The following is a 21,825-nucleotide window of genomic DNA, read 5'->3' on the forward strand; positions in this document are numbered from 1 at the left end:
TAAAGTTTATACTCTGGAAGAGACCTTGTTAAGAGAACAAAAAGACAAGCCACATATTGAAGAAAATATTTGCAAAATACAGATCTGAGAATTTGTATTCAAAATATAGAAAAAATTGTTAAAACTAAACAATAAGTTAAACAGCCCAATTAAAAATGCCCACAGATCTGAACAGACACCTCACCAAAGAAGATCTACAGATGGCAAGTAAACATACAAAAAGATGCTCAACATACTAGAGAACGGAACACCACAATGAGATAGCACAGCTGCTCTATATCTCTTAGAACTGCTAAACTCTTTAAAAAATGACAAATTGCTGGAGGAAAAACAAGAACTCTTTTCACCTTACAATCCAAAAATCACATTCCTAAGTATTTTGACAACTACTTTGATGTTATTTCCAAACAAAAGCTACCATGCAATTATTTACAGAAGCCCTATTCATAATGACCAAAGGACAAAAAAGGAATCAGAAAGTCTTACAATAGATGACTGTGTGGGAATCCACTCAGACATCAAAAGTTGTTATAAAGATTATTTAAATGAAAACGCTTGAGATACTGAAGATAAAGGAAGAAATCTTACCAGAACTTACTTTATCCAATTAAAGCAGAGCTCCCAGAAAAATACAACTGCCATTAACCCCATCGAAGGAGTTTCTTGCAAATTCAGCTGCCATGGAGACAGCGTACTCTTTCCCATTAGCAACGATAAATGAAAATGAAATCCTAAGCTCCCACCTGACTGAACATACCCACTCTTGGTCGAGGGGACCCCAGAGTAACTTTCAAAACTGAGTTCTCAGCTTTGCTAGGATGGGAAGATGGGGGTCAGATACACATCGTTATACCCCCTCCTTTGCTAACCATGATGAGGCTTTCTTCCCTAAGGATTTAACAGAAACCAGCCCCTTCAAAGGCTCCACCACTGATATCAACCTCTCCTTTCTTGCCTGATAAGAGTCCACCCATGACAGAGAGGTTCTGGCCAGCATATAGAGGATGCACAGAGCGAGTTTTCGTGTCCTCTGCTTCACCTTTTAATGTCAGATGGCTGAAAACTCCACCCTGGGATCATGCTAACACTGCCATTTTTTGTACATGGGACCCATGAAGAAGCAAGAAACTCAATTGCGCATGCATGCATTTCTCCTTCCATAAATATTCATGACTCCTCCTAGAGCTTATTAAATAAATGTATTTGGCCATTCCACTCAGCATAAATTACTGTTTCCTTTCCCTCCTCCTTGAAGCATGTTTCTGGCTTCTGGCTGGAGGCTATGCTTCCCAGCCTGTCAGAAGGACAACCCTGCAGGCTGCAACCCTTTATAGGAAATAAATCTCTCATTGGGTGTGGTGGCTCATGCCTGTAAACCCAGCACTTTGGGAGGCCAAGGCGGGTGGATCACCTGAGGTCAGGAGTTTCAGACCAGCCTGGCCAACATGATGAAACCCTGTCTCTACTAAAAATACAAAAAAAATTAGCCAGACGTGGTGGTGGACATCTGTAATCCCAGCTAATCAGGAGGCTGAGGCAGGAAAATCGCTTGAACCCAAGAGGTGGAGGTTGCAGTGAACCAACATCATGCCATTGCACTCCAGCCTGGGCAGCAAGAGTGAAACTCTGTCTCAAAAAAAATAAAAATAAACATAAAAATGAAGAAATGTCTCCTTTCCAAATGTATGAACCTCATCATTCTTCCGTTGACAGCATTAAAAGGTTCAAAAAGATCTTTCCATACTCTCCCACAGAAGCCCTAGAAATTGTCATTCTGTTAATCATTTTGGATGCCTGAGAACTTGTAATCCAATCAGTAGATATGTTGGTACCCCATTTATGGCTGTCAACCTGCCAGTTGACAACCTGCCAATTGGCAGGTTGTAATATTAGTAATAAGCTAATATTATACTTACTAGAAACATAAAATCTTAAAGCTTATAAATTTGATTCTAATTAAGTTGTCATTCTTATGAAAAGCATTTTTTATAGTGAAAAGATACATATATATTTAGAGTTAGCCAGCTGGACTCAGTTTAGATGATCCCAATTTTGTTGCAACATCCAAAGCATCATAATCAGGAGCCAGTCGAACATATGCCTTCTTCTCTTTATCAGGACAAATCAGGGTGGTGACCTTGGCCACATCACTGTCATAGAGCTTCTTCACAGCCTGTTTGATCTGGTGCTTGTTGGCTTTAACGTAAACAATGAACACAAGCGTGTTGTTTTCTTCTATCTTCCTCATGGCCAACTCAGTGGTCAGCGGAAACTTGATGATAGCATAGTGGTCAAGATTATTTCTCCTGTGGGTGCTCTTCTGAGGATATCTGGGCTGCCTCTGGAGTCACAGTGTCTTGGGCTGCCTGAATGTGAGTGACATGTGGATCTTCTTTTTTGCGTGTGGCTGTGGACACCTTTCAACAATGCCTTCTTGGCCTTTAGAGCCTTAGCTTTGGCTTCGGCTTTAGGAGGAGCAGAAGCTTCCTTCGCTTTCGGTGCCATCTTGTGAAAAGCGAAAAACACTATTTCAAAAATAATTTGTTTACAGTAAATCTGCCTAATAGTAGTTTCCAAAGTACTTTTGCTAATTTTTAACCTTAAAGTTAAGCTAAGTAAAAGATTTGCATTAAATACCTAGACCATTTATAAATAAGATACAATACTAAAACATTAATTACTGAACATAAATAATTCAAGTTTATATACTTTTGGCTTCCTATTTTTACAGAGAGACTAAAGATATTTTGGCCCATTAATAAACATGTTTTTTTCTGCCACGCTGAGGAATTGTGTTATGAGGAAACATCCCTCTAGATATTGGGAGATGGTATATTCATACATTTTCTAACATAATGTATGACAGTTTATAACTGTCTACTTCCTAGTTTTCTCTGGAAAATAAAAGATTACCAAGATTAAAATTATAATCAATACATGTAAATAAAACTACTACAAATAATAGAATAACTAGAAACAACTCTATGCAAAGCATGCAAGAAAAGTAGGGCATGTTTTGCAAGTAGGTTGTATTTTTTATAAGGAAAATGATACATAAGATACAAATAAAAAGAGATACCTAACCTTCCCTGTGTTATAGTTGTATGGGTAAAATTTTATGTTTTCAGAAATTATATAAAATTCCTGGAAATTTGTCAATGTCCTCCTTATCCATGCTATGTGCCAGTATAGAGTAATGAGTCATAATTCCAATTATTATTTTAAATGTTGTGCCGGGCGCAGTGGCTCACGCCTGTAATCCCAGCACTTTGGGAGGCTGAGGCAGGTGGATCACAAGGTCAGGAGATCGAGACCATCCTGGCTAACCCAGTGAATCCCCGTCTCTATTAAAAATACAAAAAATTAGCTGGGCGTGGTAGCGGCATCTGTAGTCCCAGCTACTCGGGAGGCTGAGGCAGGAGAATGGCGTGAACCCGGGAGACAGAGCTTGCAGTGAGCCGAGATCATGCCACTGCACTCCAGCCTGGGCGACAGAGCAAGACTCTGTCTCTAAATAAATAAATAAATGTTGTATGCCACAGAACAAATTGAATATCCTTGTCAGTTGCGGTAGAATGAACTCTCTTCAGATCTTTCATCACAGCCATTTCATACTCCTTCTCATTTAGATATTATTTCCCTCTGATGCTTTCCTGAAAACTCCTGCAATCAGCTACAGGTCAGAATGTTCGTCTCCAACACAGGACTCCCTCTGAGACTCACGGAAAAGACTATGACAGGTACTCTGGTTATACGGTTCTGATGACATTGCTTAAATAACTTTAAGACCATACACTTGACTCAGTGAAGGTCTCCAGAAGTCTGGTTGGGAAATTGATGGGTTCATGACACTGCTAACCCAAGATCCAACAAGACTGGAATTGATTACATGGCACTGAATGAACTGTTGAAAATTGATTACAATTTTATAGCTTTTTGGAGCATTTTTGGTTCTTTTAATGTTCTAGTTTCTGGATTTAAGAAATCTCTTTCTCTTAATCTAACTGTAACTTACAACAATTTAGTAGATTATACTTTTGTAAACAGAAATGACACATTTATCTTTTTTCTCTGCCTGATTTCTCCAGAATTTTGAAATTCTTACTGAATATTCTTATTTTCATGATGATATAGTTGTTATCAAAAGTCCAATAAGAACCTTATAACAGGACATAATCCCAGGAATTTAGGGATATTTTGGGGGCTTCAAGAAGAGAGGAATTCATACAAAGCTATAAGGACTGCAGCTGAAATTTGATAGTATGTTCTTAGCTTGGCTTTTAGCCTGAATAAGGCTTTTAAAAGTCAAATCTAAGATTCTGTATGAAAACTTCCAGCAAAGAAACTTGAAAGCACCTATGTGGTCATCTCCTATTCTTGCTGCACTTACATAACTAATCAAGCAAAATCTAACAAAACTACACTTATTTTTAAAACAAGAATAGTCTTACTTTGATTATGATAAAAAATGATGGTTATTACAGAGAGAAATTTTACGTTTCAATGGAAAACTATAACTTAGCAGGGCATGGTGGCACATGCCTATAATTGCAGCACTTTGGGAGTCCAGGAGTTCAAGGCCAGCCTGGTCAACATAGTGAAACCCCATCTCTACCAAAAATACAAAAATGAGATGGGCATGATGGCATGTGCCTGTAGTCCCAGCTAATCAGGAAGCTGAGGAGGGAGGATCACTTGCACCCAGGAGGTAGAGGTTGCAGTGAGCTGAGATTGCATCTTTGCACCCCAGCCTGGGCAACAGAGCCAGAGCCTGTCTCAAAAAAATTTTTTTCAAAGGAAAACTATAGCTATTGTGGATTATCAGATTCTAGTCTTGTTTCTTGTTTTGGGGCTACTTTTACCTCTTTGTAAACTGGATCCTGCCATCTGATGAATTTTGTCCCACAGTGATACTTGTGGAATAAGAAGCCAAGTATTGTCTCTCCTACTAATATATCTACTGTCAGTTAATTTGAAGGTCTTCCACCCTGTAACAAAGTCAGAAGAGGAAGGTTTTACTCCCCATAATGCATAACCAAATTGTGGTACATTCATGCAATGGAATACTATTTAGCCATAGAAAGGAACAAGCTATCAACTCACACAAAGACATGAGTGAATCTTGCATGCACATTGCTAAGTGGAAGAAGACAGTCTGAGGAGGATACACACAGTGTGACCTCATTTAATGAGACACTGGAGAAGGCAAACTACACAGATGGGAAGCCATTGGCTCCATGGGGTGGGGGTTTGAAGCATTCCATATGATACTTTAATAGTGGGATACCTGCCATAATGCATTTGTCAAAATACACAGAATTTTATGGCCAAATGGGTAAATCAAACTCTATTCAAATTAAATAAAATTACTCAGGATGTGGAGTATCCCAGGACAGAATACATCATGTGAAAAAGAATTTAACTATGCTACAAATTACTATGGTTTGGATGTGGTTTGTCCCCGCAAAAACTCATGTTGAAATTTGACCCCCACTGTGTCAGTGTGGGGCGGTTGGGCCTAGTGTAATGTGTTTGGGTCATGGTGATGGATCCCTCATGAATAGATTAATGTACTCCCATGGGAGTGAGTGAGTTCTGCTCTCACAGGAATGGATTAATTCCTGCAGGAGTAGGTAGTTAAAAAAGAGTCTGGCTTCCTTGGCTTCCCTCTTGCTTTCACTTTTGCTATGTGATCTCTGGTGCACCCCTTGCTCCCCTTCCACTTTCCACCATGAGGTGAAAAAGACTGAGGCCCCATCAGACGCAACTGCCCAATCTCAGACATTCCAGCCACCAGTACTGTGAGCCAAATGAAACTTTTTTACTTATAAATTACCCAGCCTCAGGTATTCTGTTACAAAAGCACAAAATGGACTAAGACACAAATGTAGGTAAAAACTCACTGAAGGTGCAGAGAAAATGGTGTTGACCTAAGTCACTTTGAAAATGAATAGAATCTGTAGGCTGAAGGCAAATGAACTATACTTCATCACTGGATTCCATTTTATAAAGTCCTTTCCAACAGAAGCAACTGTGAACAATGGTAAAACCACAGTACCTGTATCTGGAATAAAACAATGACTTACATAAGTCGCAGATGGTAGGAACCAGGTTTCTCAGTGTTGAAGTGGGAGGTTACAAATTAGCAAAGCAAGAAGTCTAGGATGATTCATGTGATAGTAGATCAGAGGTGGACACATCAATGTAAACTTATGTTTAGTTTAATATAGACACACAGTTCTACATAGAAAACTTTATAATTAGGTGTGTGTAGGTAGGTTAGATACATACATATACTTCCTAGCATTGCTAATGAGGGACAAGATACAATGTGCTCATTCAGCAGCCAGATGTAAGTTTTCCTGCCATTCTGAAAGACATCAGGCTCTTTGAAGAAATGTCTGATACTAGAACTGGGACAGTAAATATAGGAGCCAGGATAACCTTGAAGTATCACAAAGTAATTACTAAAAAAAATTAAAATATATCAAAGAAAAATAAGAGCCAATAAAAACAGCTACCGACGGCCAACACAGGAATGAATTGCGCAACATAATGCTGTAGTGTCGAATAATAACTAAAGCTCAAAGTAATTATCTAGGTGTTTGTATATGTATACATAGGTGAATAAGCAAATGGAGTTGCATAGAAATCTCCTTTGGAAAAGAATTCCAAATAATTGATGTAGACACTCAGCCATCAAGAAGGTGGAGCCAACTCCTCACTCCGTAAGTGTGGGCTCTGCATAGTGAGTTGCTCCAAAAGAACACATGCAGTATGGACAAGGAGGAAAAATAACTTCACAGTGAAGAAATCTGACAAACAGTAGCTCTGCCAAATGATCCCAGTGAACATCAAAGCTGACAGTTCACCTTGAGAACATGAAGTGACAATGGGGGACATTCTACAAAATGCCTGACCAATCCTCCTCAGTACTATCAAGGTCATCATGAGATGGAAAGCCTGACACACTGTCACAGGCAGGAAGAGCCCACGTGATGACTACATGTCATGTGGGATCCTGGATGGGATCCTGGGTCAGAGGAAGAACTAAGGGAATCCAAATGAAATATGAACTTTAGTTAATAATAGTCTATCAGTATTGGTCCATTAACTGTGACAAATTATGTAAGATATTAATAAGCCATGTGAGACACACTGATAGAAGATGTTAATAAGAGAGGAAACTAGATTGCGGCCACATGGAAAATCTCTGCTTTTTTTTTTTTTTTTGACAATTTCTGTGTAAGTAAAAAAAAGATGTAAAATAAAACTTTATTTAAAACACTTTTTTTAACACTTCCTTGTTTAATTATTTATACCATGAGTGACTAGTAATTGACACTGTTAACTAGTCCTGTTTTTTTAAATAAGAGCATTTATGACACAAAAAATTAAACAGTGCAAACTGATATATACATCAAAACAAACGTTCTTTACATGTTTTCTGTTACAGTAGTAACACATATGTGTAAACTTAATTATCATATTTTTTTCTTGTGCTGTGGTTGTGTCCTGGGTTCATGGACACAACCTAAAATGCTGTTCACCTTAGACCAGGAAAAATATTAACCTTACAGACTCTGTTTCAATTCATAGCTAAATATTTTCAAAAGAGTGACTTTGTAAAAATATGTTCCAATGGCAAACTGATTCATTGTGATGGGATCACTTATTCCAAAGACTTCTTGCCTTTATTTTGTTGCCATGCCTACCTTTTAGCCATAATACAACAGAATCAAATATTGGCCACTGGGAAAAAATATTCAAAGAAAGAAAAAATGTGAACAGAACTTATGACCATGATGATTCAATGTTTTACCACAATGCTTTCTAAAACAGAAGAGTATAAAAGGAAAGTCCATTTCCTCAGCGAGGCTTTGCAGAAAATGAGGAAACTAGAAAAACAAAAATGACAGGACATTCTACGGGTGATTTTAAATGTTGCTATGTTTTATGGAAAAAAATACTTTACCTTTTAAAGAATCACAAAGAATTATTGGAAACCCAAAATCTGGAATGTTTGCAAATTTAGTTGAGCTTCTATGTAGTTATGTCTATACAGGTAGCCATGAAGTTGATGATTTTTTAAAAATCTGTGCCTTATTTGTGTAATAAAATATACAATGAATAATTAATGCTCATAGGAACACCTTATGAAGGGAAAACAAATCTTGGGGACCCAAAATCCCTAAGCTAAAGGGAAAAAGTCAAGCTTGGAACTGCTTAGGGCAAATCTGCCTCCCATTCTATCCAAAGACACCCATCTGCTCACCGAGATAAATGCATATCTGATTGTCTTATTTGGAGAGGGCAATCAGCAATGCAAAAGAATGAAACCATTTGTCTCTTACCTAGCTATGACCTGGAAGCCCCCTGTCTGGCCTTCTTACCTTTCTGGACTGAACCAATGTACATCTTACACATATTGATTGATGTCTCATGTCTCCCTAAAGTGTATAAAACCAAGCTGTGCCCCGACCACCTTGGGCCCATGTTGTCAGGACCTCCTGAGGATGCATCATGGGTGCACATCCTCAAGATGGGCAAAATAAACTTTCTAAAAAATCTGAGAGCTGTCTCAGATTTTCAGGCTCACACATGTAATGTAGGATGTCAATGTTTATAAAACAGACATTATTCTATCTACTATTAGAAATATGCTGCCAATTAACCTTAGACATTCTCAACAAAATAAAAAATGTTGATGAGGTACAAATAATATATCTAAGCTTAAACAGTGTTGCAAGTTTTAATATGCCTACTTTTTAATTTTTCAATACTATTTTTACTAATTTAACACTGTAAGAAAAATGAGTAATTAAAACATGAATAAAAGTGTTTACTGTGGGTGCACATGTTTCCTCCAGCCTCTGCCTATCCCCAGCTTTCCTTCCAACTGTCCTGATGGTGGCTCTAAGCATTTCTCCTTTCTCTATACCAAGATCTCTCCCCAGAAACAAACCTCAATCTTACTATATATTATGGCACGTTATGATGATGAGCAGCGATGAGCAGCTGAAGCCTCAAGGAAGGGATGCTTTTGTAAAAGAAGACTTGTGGAATATAATGTGTGAAAGTAAAGCCCATGGCAGAGCTCCCTCCTCAGCACATGGGGAGCAGACAGGAAGCTTTTTCCTCACCTTCCTCAATGGCCTGCAGCCACGTCTCCCCAGGTCAGTCTGAAGGACAATGAAACTCTGGTCTTCACTGTGGACATGCTACCAGGTGCTCCAAAGCCATGGTGACCCACCCTCGGGTGGGTCCTGAGGAGAACAAAGCTCTGGTTCTAATCCTAACCCTAACCCTGTCCCAAGACTTTGACCCTGAACCTAAACCCTGATCCCTACCCTGGTCCCTAATTCTGACCCCTACTTTGACCCTGGCTTTGATCTTGACCCTGACCATGACCCCACCTCTAACCATACTTCCAGCCCTGACTCTGACCCAGATCCTAATCCTATCCCTAACCCTATTTTTTTAATTTATTATTATTATTATTATTATTATTATACTTTAGGTTTTATGTTACATGTGAGCAATGTGCAGGTAAGTTACATATGTATACATGTGCCATGCTGGTGCGCTGCACCCATTAACTCGTCATCTAGCATTAGGTATATCTCCCAGTGCTATCCCTCCCCCATCCCCCCACCCCACAACAGTCCCCGAAGTGTGATGTTCCCCTTCCTGTGTCCATGTGTTCTCATTGTTCAATTCCCACCTATGAGTGAGAATATACGGTGTTTGGTTTTTTGTTCTTGCGATAGTTTACTGAGAATGATGATTTCCAGTTTCATCCATGTCCCTACAAAGGACATGAACTCATCATTTTTTATGGCTGCATAGTATTCCATGGTGTATATGTGCCACATTTTCTTAATCCAGTCTATCATTGTTGGACATTTGGGTTGGTTCCAAGTCTTTGCTATTGTGAATAATGCTGCAATAAACATACGTGTGCATGTGTCTTTATAGCAGCATGATTTATAGGCCTTTGGGTATATACCCAGTAATGGGATGGCTGGGTCGAATGGAATTTCTAGTTCTAGATCCCTGAGGAATCGCCACACTGACTTCCACAAGGGTTGAGCTAGTTTACAGTCCCACCAACAGTGTAAAAGTGTTCCTATTTCTCCACATCCTCTCCAGCACCTGTTGTTTCCTGACTTTTTAATGATCGCCATTCTAACTGGTGTGAGATGGTATCTCATTGTGGTTTTGATTTGCATTTCTCTGATGGCCAGTGATGGTGAGCATTTTTTCATGTGTTTTTTGGCTGCATAAATGTCTTCTTTTGAGAAGTGTCTGTTCATGTCCTTCGCCCACTTTTTGATGGGGTTGTTTTTTTCTTGTAAATTTGTTGGAGTTCATTGTAGATTCTGGATATTAGCCCTTTGTCAGATGAGTAGGTTGCGAAAATTTTCTCCCATTTTGTAGGTTGCCTGTTCACTCTGATGGTAGTTTCCTTTGCTGTGCAGAAGCTCTTTAGTTTAATTAGATCCCATTTGTCAATTTTGGCTTTTGTTGCCTTTGCTTTTGGTGTTTTAGACATGAAGTCCTTGCCCATGCCTATGTCCTGAATGGTAATGCCTAGGTTTTCTTCTAGGGTTTTTATGGTTTTAGGTCTAACATTTAAGTCTTTAATCCATCTTGAATTGATTTTTGTATAAGGTGTAAGGAAGGGATCCAGTTTCAGCTTTCTACATATGGCTACCAGTTTTCCCAGCACCATTTATTAAATAGGGATTCCTTTCCCCATTTCTTGTTTTTGTCAGGTTTGTCAAAGATCAGATAGTTGTAGACATGTGGCATTATTTCTGACGGCTCTGTTCTGTTCCATTGATCTATATCTCTGTTTTGGTACCAGTACCATGCTGTTTTGGTTACTGTAGCCTTGTAGTATAGTTTGAAGTCAGGTAGTGTGATGCCTCCAGCTTTGTTCTTTTGGCTTAGGATTGACTTGGCGATGCGGGCTCTTTTTTGGTTCCATATGAACTTTAAAGTAGTTTGTTCCAATTCTGTGAAGAAAGTCATTGGTAGCTTGATGGGGATGGCATTGAATCTGTAAATTACCTTGGGAAGGATGGCCATTTTCACGATATTGATTCTTCCTACCCATGAGCATGGAATGTTCTTCCATTTGTTTGTATCCTCTTTTATTTCCTTGAGCAGTGGTCTGGCCAGGGCAATTAGGCAGGAGAAGGAAATCAAGGGTATTCAATTAGGAAAAGAGGAAGTCAAATTGTCCCTGTTTGCAGATGACATGATAGTATATCTAGAAAACCCCATTGTCTCAGCCCAAAATCTCCTTAAGCTGATAAGCAACTTCAGCAAAGTCTCAGGATACAAAATCAATGTACAAAAATCACAGGCATTCTTATACATCAATAACAGACAAACAGAGAGCCAAATCATGAGTGAACTCCCATTCACAATTGCTTCAAAGAGAATAAAATACCTAGGAATCCAACTTACAAGGGATGTGAAGGACCTCTTCAAGGAGAACCCTAACCCTATTATTATCTTTACAATCTATATCTAATCTTACCGTCTAGTGCTAAATAGCTATACCCAAAAGCACTTTTAAATTATTTAACTTCTTTTCCTTGAATTCTCTAAGGACATCCTAAAGGAGATGTCATTATGTATTTTGCATTCCCTCTGAGTGGTATGGCTTCACATATGAAGTTCTAATACTTTGAAAGACATAAAAAGTGTGGAGGGTAACAGCACTGGGTTGTTAGGGATGCATGTTGGCATTCATGATAGTCATTGGTGCTGTTCTCCAAATATTTTCAGTTCATTTCTTATGAATGCATTCTGACTGTTCCATCCCACCTACTTAAATTTTCCCATGGACACACGACTTTTTTTTTTTTTTTTTTTTGCCAATGGAGGTGAGAAGAAATAACGTGACTTTTTCAGGAGAAATCTCCAAGAAACAGAGTTCTATTTTGCATGCTTTTTTCTCTTTTCTATAGCAATGGGGACCTTATTGATGGTCCCTCCTTCCGTATGGATTCCTGTGTTAGGATGACACAGCACACAGCTACCTCTCACCTGACCCGTGATGAGATGTAAATAAATGAGGAAAAAGATTTTTGAGCCACTGAAATTTGGAGGTTGTTTGTCACCACAGTTTAACCTAACCCCCATTGACTGATGCACGGCTGAAGAATGAGTCCGAACTGGATCTGGACAAGACGTGTGAAGAGCGCTCCAGGCTGAGTAAAATTCAAGTGTTGTCTCAAAGATAACAGTGGGCACGATATGTTATTGGGGTGGGTGTGGGATAAATAAGGTGTATCAGGTGAGAATAATAAGAAACTCAACTTTAAAGGACGGTGCTGATTTGGACTGTGGAGAGATTCAAATACCCTGCTTAGCATTTGAGATTGTGATGGATGAACAAACTAATTAAGAGCCCAAAATGAAAGCTTGGGATAAATATCTGAGGGTGTCTAATATCCCAATTTTTCATCCTAGAATGGGCAGGGTCCTTGACCCCATTCTAGGGAGACTTCCAAAAGAAAAAGACCTGCATTTCTTCAACAACCCACACTGAGAGACTTTCCTGCACTTTTGACCTGTGGCTAACACTCCTCACCTTTCATTCTGTCATCAGTGTTTTGGGGAAGCACCTTTAACTCTCTGTGATTTACAGGTTATTAAGTGTCCCTTACAATTCCCTCCAGAGGTGGAAAAGACTAATGATGATGGTGTCTGAGCTCACAGCAGCAAGCAGGCATGTGTGCTCAGCAGCCACATGGCTCACCTGCTAGGAGCTTACTAGATACGATGTTCTACAACATTGCTTAACACAAGTGGAGATGCTCCTGACTCAGAGTGTTTAATTGCTCACCTACTTCATTTTCTGCCCTCTTGGGCTTCTAGAATGAAAAGAACCCTGGGGTGATACAGTGAGTCAAAGGGGTGCCAGCCGCATCACAGAAAAATAGATTCCTAAAAAATCCCTGGCCCAAGATGACAGCCTCGGCTGGATGAGTTTGAATGTGCTCATAGTGGACGTGGTAGAATGAAGGTGGTTGAAACGTTCATATTAAAGAGCTTCCACCCAGACTGCAAGAAAAGAGAGAGGAATGGAGATGGAAGCACGAGTCCCTACATAAAAGCAGATGTTTTGAGATCAGTTATATTTCTTCTGACAAAAATTAAAGACAGAAACCAAAGTTTAGCCTGAGGCTACAATTAATTGGGCAATAAGACAGAGGCACATATGGCATAGACAGATTTAAACATTTCTCCCTTATATTAATACAAATACGAAAATTACAAATACTTTGATTCCAAATAAAACAAATATTTAAAAAATTTAATGAATAAACATTGGGGTCTACAGTAGTATTTGAAGGAGATCTCACAAACAGGTTTGGTTTTTGAAGGTTAGAACTGGTGGTCTGGAGAATTCATTTCATTCCAGAGAGAGAAAGAGAGGAATTTCTTGGGTTCCTTCAGGAATGCATCTAGCTTTGCCTCATCTTTGTTTGAACTATGGATACGGCAGAAGAAAACATGAGGATTTCACAGATTTAAGGTGCAAAAAGTTACTGGGTTCTCTAAGAAGTCTGGGATTCTTCTGCTGGAAAAATAAGTTGAGAAAAAATGAGTTGGAGGAGGCTGTTATTAAAGTGAAGCAGAACTGGTTTTACTAATCTGCTTATTACCCACTCTGTAGTGTGGAAACAAATTATTCATGCACAAGGTCCTCTTACTGTTCCTAGAATGCAGTGGAAAGAGAACAGATCAGTTTTTCTCCCTCAGAACACAACCACTAGAAACATCCTACCTCAGATGAGATATTGCCTAATTATTTTCAAAAGACAGTGAAAAATCATGGATGTAAATGTTTGCTGCAAAATAAATACATGCTAGAAACAGCAGCATCTGGGTCACAGCTATATTAGAGCTACCTGTGTTCCCCTGTCACTGAGATTAAAACAAAAATGTCCAATACAATCATTCACAGCATGGGAGAGGAGAAGTTGAAGGATGGAAAGGCCAGGCATAAAAGGATTTCAGAATTTCAGTCCATAAGGAAGTGGCTTTATGTATTGGCTGCTACTGTGTGCAAGGTGAAGTTTGGAGAATGAAAACATGCAGTAACAAGGGCTCCTTTGTCCATCTCACCTCTCCAGATACCAAGTTTCAGACATGTTGCATTTTAATTGAAAGGTTGATATAATTCTTTTTAAAGAACACTTGCAGTGTTTGAAGTGACAAAGGCTGATGTGACAAAAAAGCAGCGAAAGGGAATTTTTTTTTTTAAAAAAGCAAACAACAACAACAAAAACCCCACAGAAAAGCAAACAACAAACAAACAAAAAACAGAGGAAGAAATCGAACACCCTGGGCTATAACTACTTCCAGGAAGGGGCTACAAGAGGCAGTTGGAAATTCTATTTGCTTTGCAACTGTGGGTTTTCCGGCCTGCTTCCTTTCTAAAGTATATTACTCTGCTTTTGGTTCATGAAATTATCCGTTTCTGTTTTCTGGAACAGCTATGTATTTTCTTTATCTATCATCCATCTATCTACCTGCCTATCATCTATCTATGTTTTTACGATCTATCTTTTCTACCTTTTGCTATCAAGAACTTGGGTCAAGCAGTATAGAATTCCAGTGTATGTTCACTCTACCATTTAAAACAAGAGCTCTTGTAGGCACTCTCCATCACATCATAAACCTGAGCTTTCTAAAACAAAGTGTGGCAAACTACCATGCATGGACTATGTCTGACACAGTCTGCGTTTGTAAGTAAAGTTGTAATGGGACACAGCCACATATATGTGTTATATAATGTATCTGGCTACTTTCATGGTATAATGCAACAGCTGAGTCATTGAGAGAGAGACCATATGGCTTGGAAAATTTAAAATATTTAACATTTAGCCCTTAGCAGAAAATATTTGCTGACTCTTGTTTTAAAAGATCTCTGTGGCCAGGCACGGTTGTTGACGCCTGTAATCCCAGCACTTTGGAAGGCCGAGGTTAGCGGATCACAAGGCCAGGAGATCGAGACCATCCTGGCTAACCTGGTGAAACCCCGTCTCTACTAAAAATACAAAAAAATTAGCCGGGTGTGGTGGTGGGTGACTGTAGTCCTAGCTACTCCACAGTCTGAGGCAGGAGAATGGTGTGAACCCGGGAGGCGGAGCTTGCAGTGAGCTGAGATCATGCCACTGCATTCCAGCCTGGGCGACAGAGCAAGACTCCATCTCAAAAAAAAAAAAAAAAAAAATCTCTGTTTAGATAGAATCACAACTCTTGACCACAATCGATACAGCTTCAGCCCTGCTTCTATATCCAGCCTCATCTATTTCTGCTCCTCCTCCTTATTTTCCTTCTGGACTTGCTGATGGATTGTCAGCTTCCCAGATGTGTGAGAATCTCTCCTCCCTTCCTAACATTCTCATGCTCTCCCTCTGCCTCTCAAGAACTTCCTGCCCCATCTCTCATGACAAATCCCTTCTTCATTCTTTAAGATGTAGCCCCTTTGCTCCTTCCTTAAAGATGTCTGTCTAGCTTCATTTTGGGGGATGTGCTCCTTCTGCATCTCCCAGAGCCATCCTGTGTGTGTCAGCTACAGCATTTCTTTGCATCTCTGTGTCATATATCACCAAATCTGCCTAAGCTTGAGTGAGTCTCTACATGACAATTTCAGACTCCACCAGCATTGTCCCCACTAACCATGAGGCTTAGACATTTGTCCAGTATGCTCAGGGTTGTGGGGTGGTAGCAGTAACCAGCTGGTGAGCATCATTTCTTACATCAGAATCAAATCTGTAGATCTCTGCCATTCATAAGTATTTGGAGTTTAAAATTAGCATAAAGATTTTCCTTAAAATAATAAAAAATGGCTTGAGTAGGCTTTTGGAATGGAGGATGTTTCCGTCGGTTCATTTCTGTGTTCAGTATTCCCACATGAATCTAAACACGACTCTGCTCTTAATAGCTGTGTGACCTTGGGAAAGTCACTCAATCTCCCTCAGCTAAATTTTGTTGTGTGTGTAATGAGAAGAGAGTTGTGATTTGTATTCAGAGAATAATAACAAACAAAAGGCATTTAGCTTTCTGGAACCTGGTATGTAGTAGAACCTCATGGAAATACTAGCTCTGTTGATAAAACTAGACCAAAAGAAGGTTTCAAAGTCAACAACAATATGAGGCAATGAAGGATATAGAGGAGAAGCTGCTGCTGCAGCCTGTAGCTCCTGGAGGCCCATTTTGTCCATGATTGAGCAGGAGAGCACTATCTTTCCATGAGGAGAAACTGCTCACAGAAACCAAGGCCATTCTTTGAAGACAAACATGTCTTAATAGCCTTTACATTAAGTAATAGTGTAATATAAATAATAATTTATTAGTAATAATGTGAAATTATTTACGCTACCCTAACCCTAACCCTAACCCCTAACCTTTAACCCTAACCCTAACCCCTAACCCTAACCCCAACCCTAACCCCAACCCCAACCCTAACTGTAACCCTAACCCTAACCCTTTGGTAGGCCGAGGCAGGTGGATCACCTGAGTCCAGCAGTTCCAGACCAGCCAGGATGACACAGCAAAACACCATCTCTACTAATAATACAAAAACTAGCTGTGAATGGTGACACACAGCTGAAGTACCAGCTACTAGGGAGACTGAGACAGGAGGACTGCTTGAGCCCAGAATGTGGAGGTTGCATTAAGCTGAGATCGCACCACTACACTCCAACCTAGGCAACAGTGCAAGACCCTGTTGCACTCCTGACCTCCACCTGAGGTCAGGACTTGGAGACCAGTCTGGCCAACATGACTAAACCTTGTCTCTACAAAAAATGCAAACATTACGGCTGGGCACGGTGGCTCATGCCTGTAATCCCAGTTCTGGAGGTCGAGGCAGAAGGATCAGCTGAGGACGGGAGTTCAAGACCATCCTGACCAAGATAAACACCGTCTGAAATAAAAATACAAAATTAGCCTGCTGTAGTGGTGCATGCCTGTAATCCCAACTACTCAGGAGGCTGAGGCAGGAGAACCGCTTGAACCCAGGAGGCGGAGGTGGCAATGAGCTGAGATCCTGCCACTGCACTCCAGCTTGGGCAACAGAGCAAGACTCCGTCTCAAAAAAAAAAAAAAAAAAAGACAGCAAAAAGACAACCCACACAAAGGAAGAAAATATTTGCTTGCACATTATATATCTAACAACAGTCCGTTAACTACAATACATACAGAATATGTATAACTAAACAACAAAAGCAACCAAATTACAAATGGGGAAAGAGTTGAACTCACACCTTGCCAACAAGACATGCAAATGGAAAACAAGCACATGAAAAGATGATCAATATCATTATGATTATGGCCATCCAAACTGAAACCACAACCACATACTCCTTCACACACACTAGAAAGGCTATAATCCAACAAATATTAAGTAACAAGTGTTGTCAAGCTCAGAGAGAAATCACAACCATTAAATACTGTATGTGGAATATAAAATGGAACAACCTATTTGTAACATAGTTTGGTATTTCCACAAAAAGTTAAAAACACGACAGGCAAGGAGACTCATGTCTGTAATCCCAGAACTTTGGGAGGCTGAAGCAGGCAGATCACTTGAGTGCAAGAGTTCAAAACCAGCCAGAAAGACATGCCAAAACCCCGTCTCCACTAAAAATACAAAAATTAGCTAGGCATGCTGCCACACACCTCTAGTCCCAGCTACTAGTGAGGCTGAGGCGGGAGGACCGCTTGAGCCCAGAATGTGGAAGTTGCAGTAAGCCAAGATGGCACCACTGCACTCCAGCCTGGGCAACAGTGCAAGACCATGTCTTAAAAAAAAAAAGAAAAAAAGACTAAGTGTGGTGGCTCACGTCTGTAATCCCAGCACTTTGGGAGGCCGAGGCACGTGGATCCATTGAGTCCAGGAGTTCAAGACCAGCCAGAAGGACATAGCAAAGCCCCGTCTCTACTAAATATACAAAAATTAGTCATGCATGGTGGCACACACCTGTAGTCACAGCTACTAGGGAGAATGAGGAAGGAGGACTGCTTGAGCACAGAATGTGAAGAGTGCAGTAAGCAGAGATGGCACCACTGCACTCCAGCCTTGGCAACAGTGCAAGACCCTGCCTCAGAAAAAAAAAAAAAAAAAAAAAATTGGCCAGTCAGGGTGGCTCCGCCTGTAATCCAAGCATTTTGGGAGGCAGAGGCAGGTGTATCACCTGTGGTCAGGATTCCAAGACAGTCTGATCAACATGGACAAATCCAGTCTCTACTAAAAATACAAAAAATTAGCTGGGCATGGTGACCCATGCCTGTAATCTCAGCTACTCGGGAGGCTAGGAGGAGAATCACTTGAATCCAGGAGTCAGAGGTTGCAGTGAGCTGATGTCACACCACTGAACTCCAGCCTGGGCAGCAGAGCAAGACTCAGTCTAAAAAAAAAAAATCAAAAGGCAACCCACAGAAAGGAAGAAAATATTTACACGTTATATATCTAACAACAGTCTGTTAACCACAATATATAAGGAATTTGTATAACCCAACAAAAACAACCAAATTACAAATGGAGAAAGAGTTGAACAATCGCTTTGCCAAAAAGACATGTAAATGGAAAACAAGCACATGAAACGATGATCAATATCATTATCATTATGGCCATCCAAACTGAAACCACAACCACATACCCTTTCACTCACACTAGAAAAGCTATAATCCAAAAAATATAAAATAGCAAGCGTTGGCAACGTCAGAGAGAAATCACAACCATTAAATACTGTGTGTGGAATATAAACGGTGCAGCCTATTTGTAACAGTTTGGTATTTCCTCAAAAATTTAAAAATAGGCCAGGCACAGCGTCTCATGCCTTTAATCCCAGCACTTTGGGAGGATGAGGCAGGTGGATCACTTGAGGTCAGGAATTCAAGACCAGCCAGAAGGACATAGCAAAACCACATCTCTACTAAAAACACAAAAATTAGCCAGGCATGGTGCCACACACCTGTACTCCCAGCTACTGGGAAGGCTGAGGCAGGAGAACTGCTTTATCCCAGAAGGTGAAGGCTGCAGTAAGCTGAGATCACACCACTGCACTCAAACCCGGCAGACAGCGCAAGACCCTGTCTCAAAAAATAAAAATCAAGAAGGGTGGGCATGCTGCCTCACACCTGTAATCCCAGCACTTTAGGAGGCTGAGGCAGGTGCATCACTTGAGGTCAGGAGTTCAAGACCAGCCAGAAGGACATAGCAAAACCACGTCTCCACTAAAAATACAAAAATTGGCCAGGCATGGTGCCACACACCTGTACTCCCAGCTACTAGGGAGGCTAAAGAAGGAGAACTGCTTTAGCTCAGAATGTGGAGGCTGCAGTAACCTGAGATCGCACCACTGCACTCCAACCTGGTAGACAGCACAAGACCCTGTCTCAAAAAATAAAAATCAAAAAAGGTGGGCATGCTGCCTCACACCTGTAATCCCAACACTTTGGGAGGCTGAGGCAGGTGGATCACTTGAGTACAGGAGTTCAAGACCAGCCAGGATGACATAGCAAAACCCCATCTCTCCTAATAATATAAAAATTAGCCAGGCATGGTGGCACACAGCTTCAGTCCCAGCTACTAGGGAGGCTGAGGTGGGAGGACTGCTTGAGCCCAGATTATGGAGGTTGCAGTAAGCTAAGATCGAACCACTGCACTCTAGCCTGGGCAACAGTGCAAGACCCTGTCTCAAAAAAAATTTAAAAAAAAAAAGGCCGGTATGGTGGCTCATGCCTCTAACCCCAGCACTTTGGGAGGCTGAGGCAGGAGGATCACATGAGGTCGGGAATTCAAGACCAGCCTGAACAACGTGAACAAACCCCACTTCAACTAAAAATACAAAAGTAGCCAGGCATAGTGGCGCATGCCTGTAATCCCAGCTACTCGGGAGGCTGAGGCAGGAGAACTGCTTGAACCCAGGAGGCGGAGGTTGTAGTGAGCCAAGAGCACACCACTGCACTCCAGCCTGCACAACAGGGCAAGACTCCGTCTCAAACAAACAAACAAAAAAAAGTGAAAAGACAACCCACAGAAGGGAAGAAAATATTTGCTTGCACGTTATATATCTAACAGTCTGTTAACCACAATATACAAAGGATTTGTATAACTCAACAACAAAAACCACCAAATTAAAAAAGGAGAAAGAGTTGAATACACACTTTGCCAAAAAACATGCAAATGGAAAACAAGCACATCAGAAGGTGATCAATATCATTATCATTATGGCCATCAAAACTGAAACCACAACCACATACTCCTTCACACACACTATAAAGGCTATAATCCAACAAATGTAAAATAACAAGTGTTGGCAAGGTCAGAGAGAAATCACAACCCTTAAATACTGTACATAGAATATAAACGGTACAGACTATTTGTAACATAGTTTAGTATTTCTTCAAAAAGTTAAAAATAGGCCGGGCACAGTGGCTCATGCCTGTAATCCTAGCACTTTGGGAGGCAGAGGCAGGTGATCACTTGAATCCAGGAGCTCAAGTCCAGCAAGAATGACATAGCAAAACCCTGTCTCTACTAAAAATACAAAAAGTAGCCGAGCATGGTCACACACCTGTAGTCCCAGCTACTAGGTAGGCTGAAGCAGGAGGACTGCTTGAGCCCAGAATGTGGAGGTTGCAGTAAGCTGAAGTCACACCACTGCACTCCAGCCTGGGCAACAGCACAAGACTCTGTCTCAAAGCAAACAAACAGAAAAGACCTGTCATGGTGGCTCACACCTGTAATCCTAGCACTTTTGGAGGCCGAGGCAGGTGGATCACTAGAGTCTAGGAGTTCAAGACCAGCCAAGGCGACATAGCAAAACCATGTCTCTACTAAAAATATAAAAATTAGCCGGGTATGGTGCCACACACCTGTAGTCCCAGCTACTAGGAAGGCTGAGACACGAGGACTGCTTGAGCCCAGAATGTGGAGGTTGCAGTAAGCCAAGATGGCACCACTGCACTCCAGCCTGGGCAACAGCACAAGACCCTGTCTCAAAAAGAAAAATATACATAAATAATGGCCAGGCGTGGTGGCTCAATCCTGTAATCACAGCACTTTGGTAGGCAGAGGCGGGTGGATCATCTGAGATCGGGAGTTTGAGACCAGTGTGACCAACATGGAGAAACCACATCTCCACTAAAAATACAAAAAATTACCCAGGCATGGTGGCCCATGCCTGAAATCGCTGCTACTCAGGAGGCTGAGGCAGGAAAATCGCATGAACCCAGGAGGCGGAGGTTGCGGTGAGCCAAGACCACACCACTGCACTCCAGCCTGGGGAAAAGAGCAAGACTCGGTCTCCAAAGATAAAAAGAGAGAGTGAAAAAACAACCCACAGAAAACAAGCAAACATTTGTGCATTATATATCCAACAACAGTCTGTTAACTACAATATATAAAAAATTTGTATAACTCAACAACCACCACCAAATTACAAATGGAGAAAGAGCTGAACACACACTTCGCCAAAAAGACATGCAAATGGAAAACAACCACATGAAAAGATGATCAATATCATTATGATTATGGCCACCCAAACTGAAACCACAACCAGATACTCCTTCACACACACTAGAAAGGCTATAATCCAACAAATGTAAAATAACAACTGTTGGCAAGGTCAGGGATAAATCACAACCCTTAAATACTGTATGCGGAATATAAAATGGTGCAGCTTATTTGTAATAGTTTGGTATTTCCTCAAAAAGTTAAAAATAGGCTGAGCAAGGTGGCTCATGCCTGTAATCCCACCACTTTAGGAGGCCGAAGCAGGCAGA

General features: G+C 40.7%; 1 pseudogene; it reads right to left on the reverse strand.

Annotated features, from left to right (window-relative positions):
• Positions 1-21,825, reverse strand: part of LOC129042598 (large ribosomal subunit protein uL23-like) — a 27,466-nt pseudogene continuing 5,641 nt past the window's right edge.

This window comes from Pongo pygmaeus, chromosome 7 (assembly GCF_028885625.2).
Source record: "Pongo pygmaeus isolate AG05252 chromosome 7, NHGRI_mPonPyg2-v2.0_pri, whole genome shotgun sequence".
Lineage (NCBI taxonomy): Eukaryota > Metazoa > Chordata > Mammalia > Primates > Hominidae > Pongo > Pongo pygmaeus.